Here is a 13,109-nt window from a genome sequence, read left to right as displayed (position 1 = left end):
TAATTAATTCTCATTGAAATCCTCTCAAACTATACTAGAGTTTTGAGTGGAGAAAATATCATTGGCCCCTCATTGTAAAGTGCTGTTGCTGTGTTAAAAACAAAACTAGACAGCTATTCAGAAATAACAGAACAGAGAAATTACCATCCTTGAATAACTCTGTCACAGTAGCTGATAGTTTCGTTGTCGTTAGCATCTTGCAGTCGTTTTTATAATCAAATCACATATCTCCTCACTATTGCCAAGAAGATCAGGCTTATTTCATCACTCAATATCTGCTATTTCATCTGTTGTGTTTGTTATTTTCTTTATCATATACCTTATTATTCCTTCATTTACTCAATTATTAGACATTTAGCTATAAATAAATGTCCTTATTTAATCAGAAAGAAGGCGGCTGTGTATTTTCTTTTTAGCAGAAGACACGGTGAATCTTTCAAAAAGAATTCAATCCTTCTTAGAGACTGATCAACCTAAGGATCCGAGTTTTAATTAATTCGGTTTTGTTTTGTTTCACGAATGTATTAAAGTTTATTTATTTGATTAAAGTAGTTGATTCTCCTACAATTTGCACCATAAATGTATTTTAACAAACATTTTACAGCATCATAATCCATATCCAGCTCATTTTACTGGTCTACCAGAAGCAGACCATGCTTCAAGGCAGGACCCCAGACTCCAACTACATATTGGGCATTTAAATGATTTTCCTTAATATGAATATGAAGGACCTGTTGTGAGGGGGCACTGAACCCCAGTTAATATAAACTATAGATTGCATACTATTCACAAGTCATTGCTCAACTTCTGCTCTAATAATCCCCACATGTTCTCAAAGTGATAATATGCCTAGCCATCATATCTGTAGTCAGATGGTACGGACAGGCTCAGTAGATGTTGCCTGAGGGGCATCGTGCTGCAGCCCTCAGGACTGCATATGTAAACTGCATATCAAACCTGCTGGTTAGCATTAAGCGCAGAGGAATGAGGGTGGGCGTCTGTCAAGTCTTTCCCCATGATTTGAAATAAAAATATATATATCAATAAACCTTAAAAAAATCCCTACCATTAAAGTCCACCTCATTCATAACTTGCCAACCTTCTTTTGTTCACAGACACATCACTTAAAATGATCATGAAAATGATTATGAGCATGAACAGTTTAAGCTCTTTATTTTGTATCTCTATTTTACAGTCTGTTCACGGTAATTAATTCTTCTGCCAAGAAGCTCAGCAAATTAATGCTGGTGCAAGGCAGGTCAGATTTGCTGCTCATTGCTCGTATAAAACTATTAATTAAAGCCCAGAGCAGAGAGGTGATAAATGTGCATGGTAGATGCTCCAACAGTCACCTTGTCCTTTAAAACTTTTGACATTAAATCAATTTTGGAAATTGGTTGGATTTCCGACAGCTACACACAACAAGCCACATCAAAGCGGCTTCCCCTCCTCAAGAGGTTGAGGGTTTGTCAGAGAAAATATTTCATGTAAATAAAAGTCCAGGGAAATCAGAATCCACTGGACTGGTTTAAACCCACATTTGAATGGTATATTAGCAACAGACAAGGACACGTTGCCTGCATTGCCCGTGTGCCAGTGTGATTCAGAGATGCAACACTGTGAGTGAGAGGTAATTGGTGCTTTCTGCACATGAAATGTCATATAAGCAACGACAAGAGCAATAACAACAGGCTCGGTAAGGCCTGTCATCTCTCACTCCTCAGTGTGAAGCATGACACCGTTTGGCAGCTTTGATCTGCAGAAATTCTGAGGCTTCTTAACTTCTTCTACCTCTCACTCCTGTCAGTCACACACATTAAAGTGTTTAAACTTCCTTTAAAAAATTAATTTCACAAATTTATGGCTGGATTTGGATGTTGGATGTTGGAAGTACTAAACAAGACCTATATAACAGTAAAGTGGAATACAAACAAATTCCTCTCCCTGCACTGACACATTTCCTTCTGTATTTGCTCTTACTTGAGCTTTTTTTTTTTTGCTGTGTTGGTATTGTTGGTCTGGAAATGTAAATATACCACACAATTAATATTTAATCTAGGGTAATTCCCAGCTGCAAATGAGTGTTTATCCATCTCGCTCAGTCAAAACAGTCACAACTGCTGCCTACATTACCTCTAGTAACTCTGAATAGGAAAACCAGACAGCCCTCTCTGTGCCAATCCTATTTCATACTGTGTAACAAGGATGATTGCACCATGGCAGAAAATGAGTTCAGCACATTCAGCATCGATGGATAAAAAATAAAAAATAAACTGTCACAGTTTTAGCAGTGTTTTCATGGGGTAGATTAGTAAATCAGATTGGTCTCAGATCTAGAAAATCATTTCGAAAATGGAAGCCATAATGCGCTAACCCTGGCATTTATTCTTATTTTGCACTCATCAGCATTTTGCAGAGATCCAGAGCAGCAGTGTACACAACACTGCTGGACTGGGATTCAGGGCTAGAAAGTGTGCTGTTGTATTTGGATCTGTGACTCTACTATAAACTACTTCACATCTCATGAACATCCTCATCAAGGCACTCAATCACTTTATTAGATCTTAAAATCATCACTGAACGTGGAAAAGAATGCCAAAGGAAAAGATCATTTCATCTTCTTTAGTTGGTCACGCCCATGGGTGCTTGTGCCTCGAGTATGCACTGGACATTGTGTTAACATCCATTTTGATTAAATTAGAGGCCTTTATACATAATACAATGACAGAAACATTCTCAAATTTATATATATATATATATATATAACTTCACTTGTTCCTCTTACAGTTTATTGGGTTTGTAGCAATAAAAATCAGACCTTTCAAGAGAAATACCTCATTTCAATATTTCCCTGAACTCAGCTTAAAAATAACAAGTAGTCATCTAAGCATTCCCATCCAGCCTAGAGACATAATTTTTGTCTGACTGACAAAGGTAGTATTTGTTAATAACACCAGAACAGTTCATGTGTCCTCTATCAAGATCAACACAAATGAGATTGAGTCTGTTGATGAATTATTATACCTTGGTAGCGTCATTAGCACTGACAATGGATTCCCAATACAAATCACAGGCGCTGCTTAATAATGAGCAAGGTGTCTTTTGTAGATTGCATCTACATTTACATAATACACCATGAAAACAAAGATGCAGCTGTATACAGCAATGACAAATCTATACTGCAGAAACATGAGGGTAAACAAAGGTGAAATATCAAAAGTTGACAGCTTCCATACAGATAATGTCTTTACAAGCTCTCCATCTTTTTGGCCATATAAGCCTTCTCATCTACGAGGAGGACTCCATGCTGTATTGGCTTGTGTTGGTGGATATTCATGGTGGAGATCTTACATAATAGCTTGTTTAATTAGTCTCAAAACCCGCACACATAAAAAACAGGCGCTTGCGCATGATACGTATGAGCGCACAGTACAGTATCTGTGAGCAGAAAAGTATCCTCGCGTGGGAGCATTTCTGCTCCACATGCACAACTGTGATCCCGCGAGCACAGGGCTGTGACGAGCGCTCGCAACTGCTCGCTCGTTGGTCAAGTTGACTTCTAAGACTTTGGAGGCGGGGATGGAATAGACAGTGGCTGATATCTCCGCTCCTTTGATTGGTCTCTTTCAACACCCACAGTCTCTGGCCTGTCTGTGACCCCCTTTTTGGCAGCAGAATCATCAAGAAAATGTGGGAGGAAAAAAAAGGTAATGTGAGGAACAGCCAAATCCACAATGCCCTTAATTATGCTATTTGTGTCGACAGCAGTGGCATATGTGATCCATGTAATTTACAATTGCTACGAAATTTTTTTAACCCAATGCATAAGTTAGTTAAAGTCAGTGCTAGAAACAGCCTGTCTTCGACTGTGTCAGTGATCAAACCAAACAGGCAATCAAATGTCATGGTCAGTATTCAAAGTGACCAATCAAAGCAGCGGAGACATCAGCCACTGTATTCCATCCCCTCTTCCAAAGTCTCAAAAGTCAATGTGACGAGCGAGCGAGTGTTGAGCAGTTGCGAGCGTGTAGGGAGGGTCAAGTTTGTGCTCGTCACAGCCCCGTGCTCACGGGACCGCATTTGTGCACCCGGAGCAGAAATGCTGCCTTACGAGGATGCTTTTCTGCTTTCGGATACTGTTCTGTCCACTTGTGTCATGTGCAAGCGCCTGGTTTTTATGTGCGCAGGTTTTGAGACTAATTAAACGCCATAAGTACGACCAAAGATGCCCTGGAGAGAGATGTTGGCTGACATGTAATTTTTTTTATTTTGCATTCCAGAGAGACAAACCAGGATACTACAGTAATGATGGGCGGAACGGTTCTTTTCACATGTTGGTTCCTTCGAGTTGATACATGTAAATGTATCGAACCTTTCGAGTTTTGATACTCTTTGCAAAATGTGGCGTCAGTTTCTCATTGACACTCCGTTATAGTACATGCACCTTCAACAGCCAGTGCTGCCCACCCCACAGAACTTCTCTTCAATGCATTACCAGTTATCATGTATAATTTTACATTAATAAAGATACAAATTTTAATTTTAATGCTTTGACACAGCATCCCACTTGTATGTAGGTAGGCTATGTAAGCTCAATACAATGTTACAGAAATGTCGCTGACTAACAATCTGACGTTCTGTGAGCCAGCAAGTAGCAGACGTCCCGGTTACCTCCGCAACCTTGTGATGCTGCTGCATTCATGTGATGTCTGAATAATCTGAAAAATTAGTTAATGATCATATTTCATGGCTCATCTGATCCGTTTCCTTTGCTCTTCGTTATCAACGTGTTGTTTAAATGTTCTGAGCAATAAAATACAACACATCTTGTTTATAGCATCCATGCTGATTCCACATTACATCTTCAAGCTCATGAGAACACCGAAGTCAGAAGAACGACCATCCGAGGATGAATAGTTTATATTATATTTATTATATTTCATTTTCTAAGTAGCGAGCCCATGCTCTTATGTAGGTAGCCTATGTAAGCCCAACAAATGTTAAAGAAATGTGACTCGCGTCCGATTCACTCACTTCTCGTTCACTCACTGTAGGCAGCGTGAGCAGTACCCTACGATAAGGGCGAGTGGGAAAAGTCGGGGATTCATGAGCAGTCGGACGTTCGACTGGCTGACCCGGTACATACCGGACACTAAAAAGAATAATAAGATCAAAAAGATCTGATCGTTCATTTTCGCCCATCATCATAATACAGAGTACAGCAATGTTCACCCTGATGCTAAGGTGTGTAATCAATCAAATGTCTGACGATGGAAGAAAATTCTTGAATCGAGTAGATTTACATTAGAAAAAAATAGAATTATCTTGTTTGGGAGCATATGAACAAGGTTGACTACAGGGTAAAGCAAGAAACAAATATTCTTAATATGTCCCTTGTCCCTTTGCTGTCCACTTTGCTCCTATTACTGCTTTTACAAATCCATTTTGTCAATCAGTATCTGGTTTATTAGGTGTTAGAGAGACGCTAATCTATAAATGCCAATCACTTTGTTTTTATTGTTTGTGTGTATTACCTTCTGTAATGTTCACTGCTTAGGGGAATTACAGGACAACATATCTTTATTCAGAAGAAAGGATTCTGATGTAATTTGGTGATTTTCTAGCTATTGCAGGTAGGATTTTGTCCCGTCATCGATTCATTTATCAGATTTCACATAGGTACACCGACCCCAACTGCTGTTGCAACTGGGTATTGTTTATAAATCTGTACATTGTGCAACACTAGGTAATGGTGATCTCTTCGACTGGCCGGTGTTGTCTTACTGAGGTTACTGAAATAAATATCCCAGCATGTTCATAAATGATCCTTTCCCCCTACAGAGGTGGACAGACTCTTATAGTTCTCGTTAAGGCTGAGGGATTTACGACAAAGCCTTGAGGATTTTTTCAAGAGGGTAATTGAGAGAGCATGTTTGTGCGTCAAAAACCAGGACTTTTTTTTGTTGTGCCGTGTGTTTGCCATCACTGTTGCCTAATCTGTGAGTAATTACAGCAGCGATCCCTGGAAGGAACTGGATGTTTATCACACAGACAAAAAAAGCATAGAAGCTCATATGGGAGATTCACTGCCAAAACCATCCATATTTGGTAGTCTTAACTGTGAATAGACTCTACTTGGGTAAGTATAATACTTCGGGTTGAAAGTTTGGTAACTTTTGTGCACGTTTTTCCATACGTCTGATCATGGGCTGAACAAATGACTACATTTAATGTTAAGAATGATTTGGTCATATTTCATGATTTTTGATGTCAGCATATATTTATGACATCATGTATGTATACTGTCTTACCCTAATTATACTGTCAGGTCACATCATCAGTGTGTGGACAGGGTGATGAGCTCTGTCATTATGTGAAATGATCATCTCAGCCTCCTGACCTCAGACACCCGCTGTTAAGCAGAACATACAGTATACTATAGCCTCACACTTAGCTCCATGCAACTCCTCCTCCCACCGAGCTGAACACCCCGCTGTAGACACAAGCTGTGCCATCTCCATCACGCTGATTATTGGTTAAGCTCATTTTGCCATGAAGGACAGAATGGAGCACTTCCTATCCCCTTTCTTATGTTATGTAATTGTAACACTCAAAGAAAATATCAGAAGATAGAAGAGAGAAAAGAAGTGTTTTCCACTCTATTTTTCTTCTATTCTTGGTCACTGTGGATGGCTGAATATGGTTTGACAGTGGGGGAGGTAAAGCTCGAGGGCTGGGTCAGGAGCTTTGCTTAGTGTTTGTGCCTGTAGATATTGACTGTGTGCGTCTTTGTGTGTGTGGGTCTGTGCCTGTGTGATATACAGTGCGCTATGTGACTGCACATAGTATACGCCTCCAGTACCATCTCTGCTCCGTCTCCTAATCTCCAGCAGGCCTGATGAATGTGAATACAACAGATAGCACACTGCCAGCTGTCCCTAATACCTTCTTTTTTCTAACACAGCAGTACTGCCCCCAGGGACTATGGGTAACCACAAATAAACATAATGAGATTATACCAAAAAAATTCATTAAGAAAACGGGGAAACTTATTTGAATCGTGCAGCATTACTGATTGAACTAGCATTACAGCAGCCTTAGCAGTAAATCCCTGTGAAACAGAAATGATGCAGTTCATTTTATTGACACTCACACCAACTTGTTCAGCAGATGCAAAAGCTGTTAGCAAAATCAGTCATTTGCTAACATATTACAGGTTTTCGCAATAAAATTCCTCCTCATGAACTGAAACAATAGAAACTAAAACCTGCTCTCTTAGTGTAGCTGTAATTTATAGCCTACAGATGCATCACAGCATCAACAAAAAGAACAACCAAACCCAAGGGTCTCTACTCTTGGCAATGAGCGATAATGTCATATTTTCAATTGAATTAATTGTGATTTCCAACACACAAATACCTCCTACACTTTGGCTAATGTTATAATAGGTGCACTGGTGAGTGTCACGAACATAGGTAGCCTATCAAAAACAGCTACCTCTGGGAGACACTCATATTCTGAAATTCAAACATTTCTCGCAGAAAAAAAGAGGAATAACCACAACTGCACAACATTCACTTAAAAAGTCCTTTCTGAAATACAGCACAATGTGGAGAAAAAAAAGTCAAACAAAAAATATGTTAACATCCTACTTTAATCAAACTTCAAGCACTCCATTCATCTGATTTTAATGCACTTGATTGTGACTTGTGCTGCTTCACTACTTCCAGGATAGCGTCCCATCCTCATCTTATAAACCTCGGTTTTCAAACTCGATTTCCCATTTAAATGAGTGGTGATGTCCTACACAGTGATTATATTTGGTAACTTTTGCTGAAATTGCTGAAACAAGTCAGGATGAATTTAACAGCCATGGCAGTTTGGAGGAATTGAACATCTAATTATTCTGTGTTGCTGGTCACTCCAAGTTGCTCTGATGTACCTCGGGCAAACAACTGCTGTCCCTGGAGGGAGAGAAGCTGCTGGAGAGAAGGCAGAGAGCCTCTGCCAGCGCGAGTCTGTGGAGCACAGTTTATTCTAATTCCTCTGCAGGACATTAATGAGCCAGAATAGTGGCTGTCTTAATGGGCAGCCAGACAGATTTTAAGTGCCCCATGGAGTGTAATCCACGGAGGTACAACAGCACTGCTGCAAGGCCCAACAGATTGTTCTTAGTCTTCATTTTGCTTTAACTTTGCTTTTAAGCTGCTCATTAAAAAGGGCATGTGTCCAGTACGTTTTAAGCCCCGGCCTTTGGGACCGCCATAGTCAAACCATGCCATCACATATTTTCATACAATTTAGACTGAGTGACTTACTATATGTTATTGCAAGAGCCAAACACCATTGTTACAAGCAACCTTTACTTATTAATGTAGATCTTGCTTCCCTCTAATTGTGATTCTTACCATCTGAACAAAATCAAATAATATGTGACAAGGGATAATAGTTTATCATTTTGCAGGCTGAGGTGGAGGATAACTGTTAACTTCACAAATGTATAGTATATTAAGGACTCTTTGGCTTTTTCTTTTTCAAAACAGTTTCTCTTCACTTTTGTTGCTGAAAGCATTCTCTAAGTTGCTCTTCTTAGAGGACCGTTTACTATAAACTGCATGATCTGCATATTGATGCTGTAGGAAATGCAGCAACCTTTGGATGCAGGGGGGCTTAAAATCATTTTACCTAATCTAGTCCTTTTAAAAAAATGGCGGTATTTTTCACTAAAAATGGGTAAAACTGAAACAACGAACTTCACTTATATTGTTCATTTATTAACTTGGATTAAGCACTTTGAATGCAATATCCTGATCCTTTTGGTATGTGTCAACCAATCTGCACTTGACTATGCAGTATTATATTGCTTGCTGATATAAATAGTATGATAGTACTTAGTAGTACTGTGTAGTAGTGTAGTAATACATACAAACTATATTTGCATCCTAAACTTGCTGTCAACATGCAACCCTTAGATTCAGACTGCAGGAGAAAAGATCAGGCTGTTGTGGTGTCACTCTGGAAAACAGTCGTGGTATATTCATGATCATGAAGATTTACCAGGGGAAATGTTCCACCCAGTAATCACAGCACTTGTTTTCCCTACAAAGACTGCTACTGAATTACCATTCCTGTAGTGGATTTGGCTTTCTGATTCTGATTGTAATGAAAGCACAAAGTGAGTATTTGTGTGCTTTTCCAATGACTATATTTTCAATAGCAAGATGTGAGAGCCCATGTAGCTGTGACAGTGTGTGAGTGAGTGAACTACTCTTGTTATATGTACCTATATGTACTTAAGCACACACTTTATTGTACACACTTCACACTGTGGGTTGTTCAGCTATGCAGAGCATCTAATGTATGTGATGAAGGCAATGTTTTATTCTCATGTCTGCTCCTTTGCCACTCTGTTGCCGAAAGCTGGACAGCTCCACGACTGAATCTGCAGAGAACCTCAGTTACCTTCAAAGAGAAACCTACAGCACTCACTGAGCAGACATCAAATAAAAATGAATTTTGCCCACTGGTGTGGGGTTCAAAAATCTGTATCTGTGAGCTCTCAGTGTAGGTAGACATGCTTTACACGCACCCACACGCTGCCCTCTCTTTCAAACCTCTGCAGGCTTGTCAATAGCATTCAAAACATTTGTGCAAAGTCTAATCCCTCTGTCTTGTCAGGCTTTGTACACATTATTACACTGTGCAATGATGTGTGAAATGCTGCTGAGCTACTGGTAATAAACATGCATACTCCACATATGAACATGCAATACCTACAAGATCATTTATACCAATACACCTGTATTGTACAAAAATGTACGATATTTATTGCATAGTGCTCCCTACGTTATAGTCTAGATGACGGAAAAGCTAATATTTGTAACCACTGTGCTTACTGTGACCAAGTATCAATAAATTGTTCATTAAGACTTAATAATGTGCCGTTATAATGCATTTTAAAAAGATTTTTTTGTACAGAAATGGCAATGTGTGGCGATGTACTGTAGCTGGCACTGTCTTTGTCTTTCTGAGTTCCTAACATTTATTGCTTCACATTTTAATGCTTGTCGTGAAGTAAAATGCTTTATTAATAAAGAGTTGTGTGTTCTTCCACTTTACAATAACCCGTCAGCTGTCCGGTTACAATGTTTTTTGACCTTCTTTAAGAAAGTAGAGAGTTAAATAGGGCTTTTTGATTAATTGATTAAAATGATAAAATGCTCTAATAGCTCTATTAAAAAAGCAAGATACACTAGTAAAGCACATAAACTACAATTACTATACTACAAATACTACAACTGTGGATTCACAACCTGGCCAACCAAAAGTCATTTTTATTAATGAATTATAATGGTTATAACTCTTTGGTAAAGCATTAATATACTGTAAGTATGCCTTGTGAAAAGTGATACCAATAGATTTACTCTATTCTATTCTACACTATAACTCATGAGATACAGTGGCAGAACTGCAGCCACATCATGTGTGTGTGTGTATTTCTGGCTCCTCAGCACTTTATGTATTGTGTGGCCAAGGCGAGGGGGCAACCATGAACACAGAATGAAATGACAAGCAGTCCGCTCCCATAAATGAGATCTGGATGCTATTTGCTGACATTGCCAGGCTGAGCAGAAACTAAATATATACATGGTCAGAGAGTGCAGCATTATAGAAGCATGCTAACACCCATGTGAGAAACAGCTGGGAACACGCATGGCTTAATTGCATGTGAGCATACTGTACTGGCTGAGAAACAGGCGCCAGGTGTTGTATGTAGACTGTGTAACAGATGAGAACTTTAGAGAGGGAGGAGCACAAATAGTTCATTCAGTTGTCTATGTGGAAGAATATATGCCATTGTGTGGTTTATTGTATTTCCCAGTGTGGATTAATAGGAACACAGCCCTGTAGTGACCAGAGGTTTGGTTTCACCTTCCCATGAAATACACATACTCACAGCACTATAAGGCTCATTGGGTATACTGTAAGTATCTATCAAATAGCTATTAAATGGTATTTTGATAATAATAATTCCACAGAAAAACAGTGGCTTGATTGTGAAAATATAAGCTTGAGAGAAAGCATATTTGCCCAACGTGCCTGATGTCATGATGGGTGTCAGCAAGCTGTGACTGGACCAGTCAGAACTTCCAGGGAGAGTCAGGTTGATGTGTCTTGACAAATGAGTAAGGACTTCAGACCATAACCCAGACCTTTGGCGCTGGAACCGCACTGTGCAAGAGTTTCCACTGAGACTAGTGAGAGTCCCTGCTAACTACAAAAATGCATATAATTAAGCACTGATCCCTGTAATATTGATATTGCCAGCGCATGTTTCACATGCACATTAGACTGCTATACCTGTTGCCCCCATCACTATACTGGAGCAATATTTCCTGCTTTTGTCTAGTTATGCCATACACACCCAAATGATCATAACAGAGTAAATGTGCCATCATTGTCTCATTAGTGGACATAAGTGGAACATGGGTTTTCTTTGAGAAAAGAGCCAGGGTTTCTTAGGTAGGTGTCAAAAATGAGAGCGTACAGCCCACTTAACTTCGACTCAAGCTTTCCTTTTCTCAAGCCAGTGCCCCCTTTTTGTTGCCTCTGTGGACAAGTTGTTATTTTCTGTCTGGAAGGTATAATGTAAGGCTCCCCAGGGTCACTAGTGAAAGTGTTCTGTCAGCCTTTGCTTTAGAAAACAAGCACTGTATTTTGTTCAATCCCTCCTCTTTTTTTTGAGTCTTCATACTATATTTTATTTCTTTCACTGGATTTTGAATGTGCACCATAGGAAATCAAATTCATATTTTATGACAAAGTGAATTTAATTTGCATTTATCAACTGAACTCACTGAATCAAAATTCTAATTGGACCTTGTGCGGCAACAGCTTTGCTGGTCAGTTAAGAGAAAATCTCTCCATGCCGCTCTGCTATCTCAGCACCCAAATGCTCATCATGAGGATTATCAGCAATTCTTTTCATCAGGCCGACAGCGACTCTTCTTTCTTCCCCCAGCTCACACTGCCTCTGTGCGGCATGCAACATGCATAGATCTCTCCTCACTTCCACCGTGCTGCTGTACACAGCGACACAGGGACAAAGATGGCAATCCCCCCACTGCTGTTCCAAACCTGATCAGCATGGAAATTGGTTCAACTCAGGCTTATGTGCATGCTTTCAAGTGGCTCTCAGATGTATAGGCTATCTGACCCTGCCGGCCAATCACGCACGGACTAAAAAGGAAGATAAAGTGGTATCATTATTTTACCTCATTCAGAGACTTCAGTGTGAGACTGCTATTCCCAGCACATGCGGCCGAAGGACTCCCATTCATTCTAGAAATCCCGTTTTTGTCCCTGCTGTGTGTTGTCCCCCACTTCCTCTTCCTAGCCCCTTGTCGAAAGAGAGGCAGCATTCAAAGCATCCTTTTCTTTTATTGTGGCGTGCCAGCTGACACCCGCCTTCATGCCTTGGGTGATGGAGATTAAAAAAAAAAAAAAAAAGACGGGAATATAAAGCAAAGAGGACACGAGCTCCCAGGATTTATTTTCCTCCTTTCCCTCCTCTCCTCTTCTTGCGCTCACACAAGCCGAAACAGGCGCATGAGGGGAGACGTCAAAGTGGCAGCGATGTTTTCACCTCTTCTTTCTCTTGCTCTGCTTTCCTCCCTTCTCCTCTCTACCTATCTGTCCCTTCTCTGTCTCTCCTTGTCCGCGGTTCGTTGCTTCACACAGAAGCAGGCGGCTCTGTCGTGACGGGTTAGACGGCTCTACGCGTGTAGAGACATCTGTGAATGTGCTTATGTTGGGGGACTAAAGTAGCCTCTTAGCTGAGATTGAGACCACCCTCTCCTCCTCCCTTCCAGAGATGGGCTTTCTAATGGCATGTACCATTAAAGCTCGGAGTAGGGTGGGTTGCAGCACTGAATGGAGAGAGGGAAGGGGGAGTTGCCCAGAGGAAGAGAGGGATAGAAAGAGAGAGAGAAGAGGGAGGTGGAGAAGAGGTGTGGTCAGATACAAAAGAAAGAGAGAAAGAGTCCATTTTCATGGTTTAATAACTGTAGTCAGCTAACTATGTGTAAGTGACAAACAGTCAGTTCTCG

General features: G+C 40.2%; 1 protein-coding gene across 3 annotated transcripts in view; it reads right to left on the bottom strand.

Annotated features, from left to right (window-relative positions):
- Window positions 1-12,870, bottom strand: part of b3gat1a (beta-1,3-glucuronyltransferase 1 (glucuronosyltransferase P) a) — a 75,654-nt gene extending 62,784 nt beyond the window's left edge. For 2 of the 3 annotated variants that reach the window (XM_044202484.1, XM_044202488.1), the window contains exon 1: window positions 12,276-12,870. The gene's annotated coding sequence lies outside the window, so the exon portion shown is untranslated. The remainder of the gene's footprint in view (window positions 1-12,275) is intronic. The other variant, XM_044202490.1, reaches the window with a different exon arrangement.
- Between the last annotated feature and the right edge of the window lie 239 nt (window positions 12,871-13,109).

Source organism: Siniperca chuatsi, linkage group LG7 (genome assembly GCF_020085105.1).
Source record: "Siniperca chuatsi isolate FFG_IHB_CAS linkage group LG7, ASM2008510v1, whole genome shotgun sequence".
Taxonomy (NCBI): domain Eukaryota; kingdom Metazoa; phylum Chordata; class Actinopteri; order Centrarchiformes; family Sinipercidae; genus Siniperca; species Siniperca chuatsi.
The sequence above is the reverse complement of the archived record's forward strand: the minus strand, read 5'-3'. Positions and strand labels throughout refer to the sequence as shown.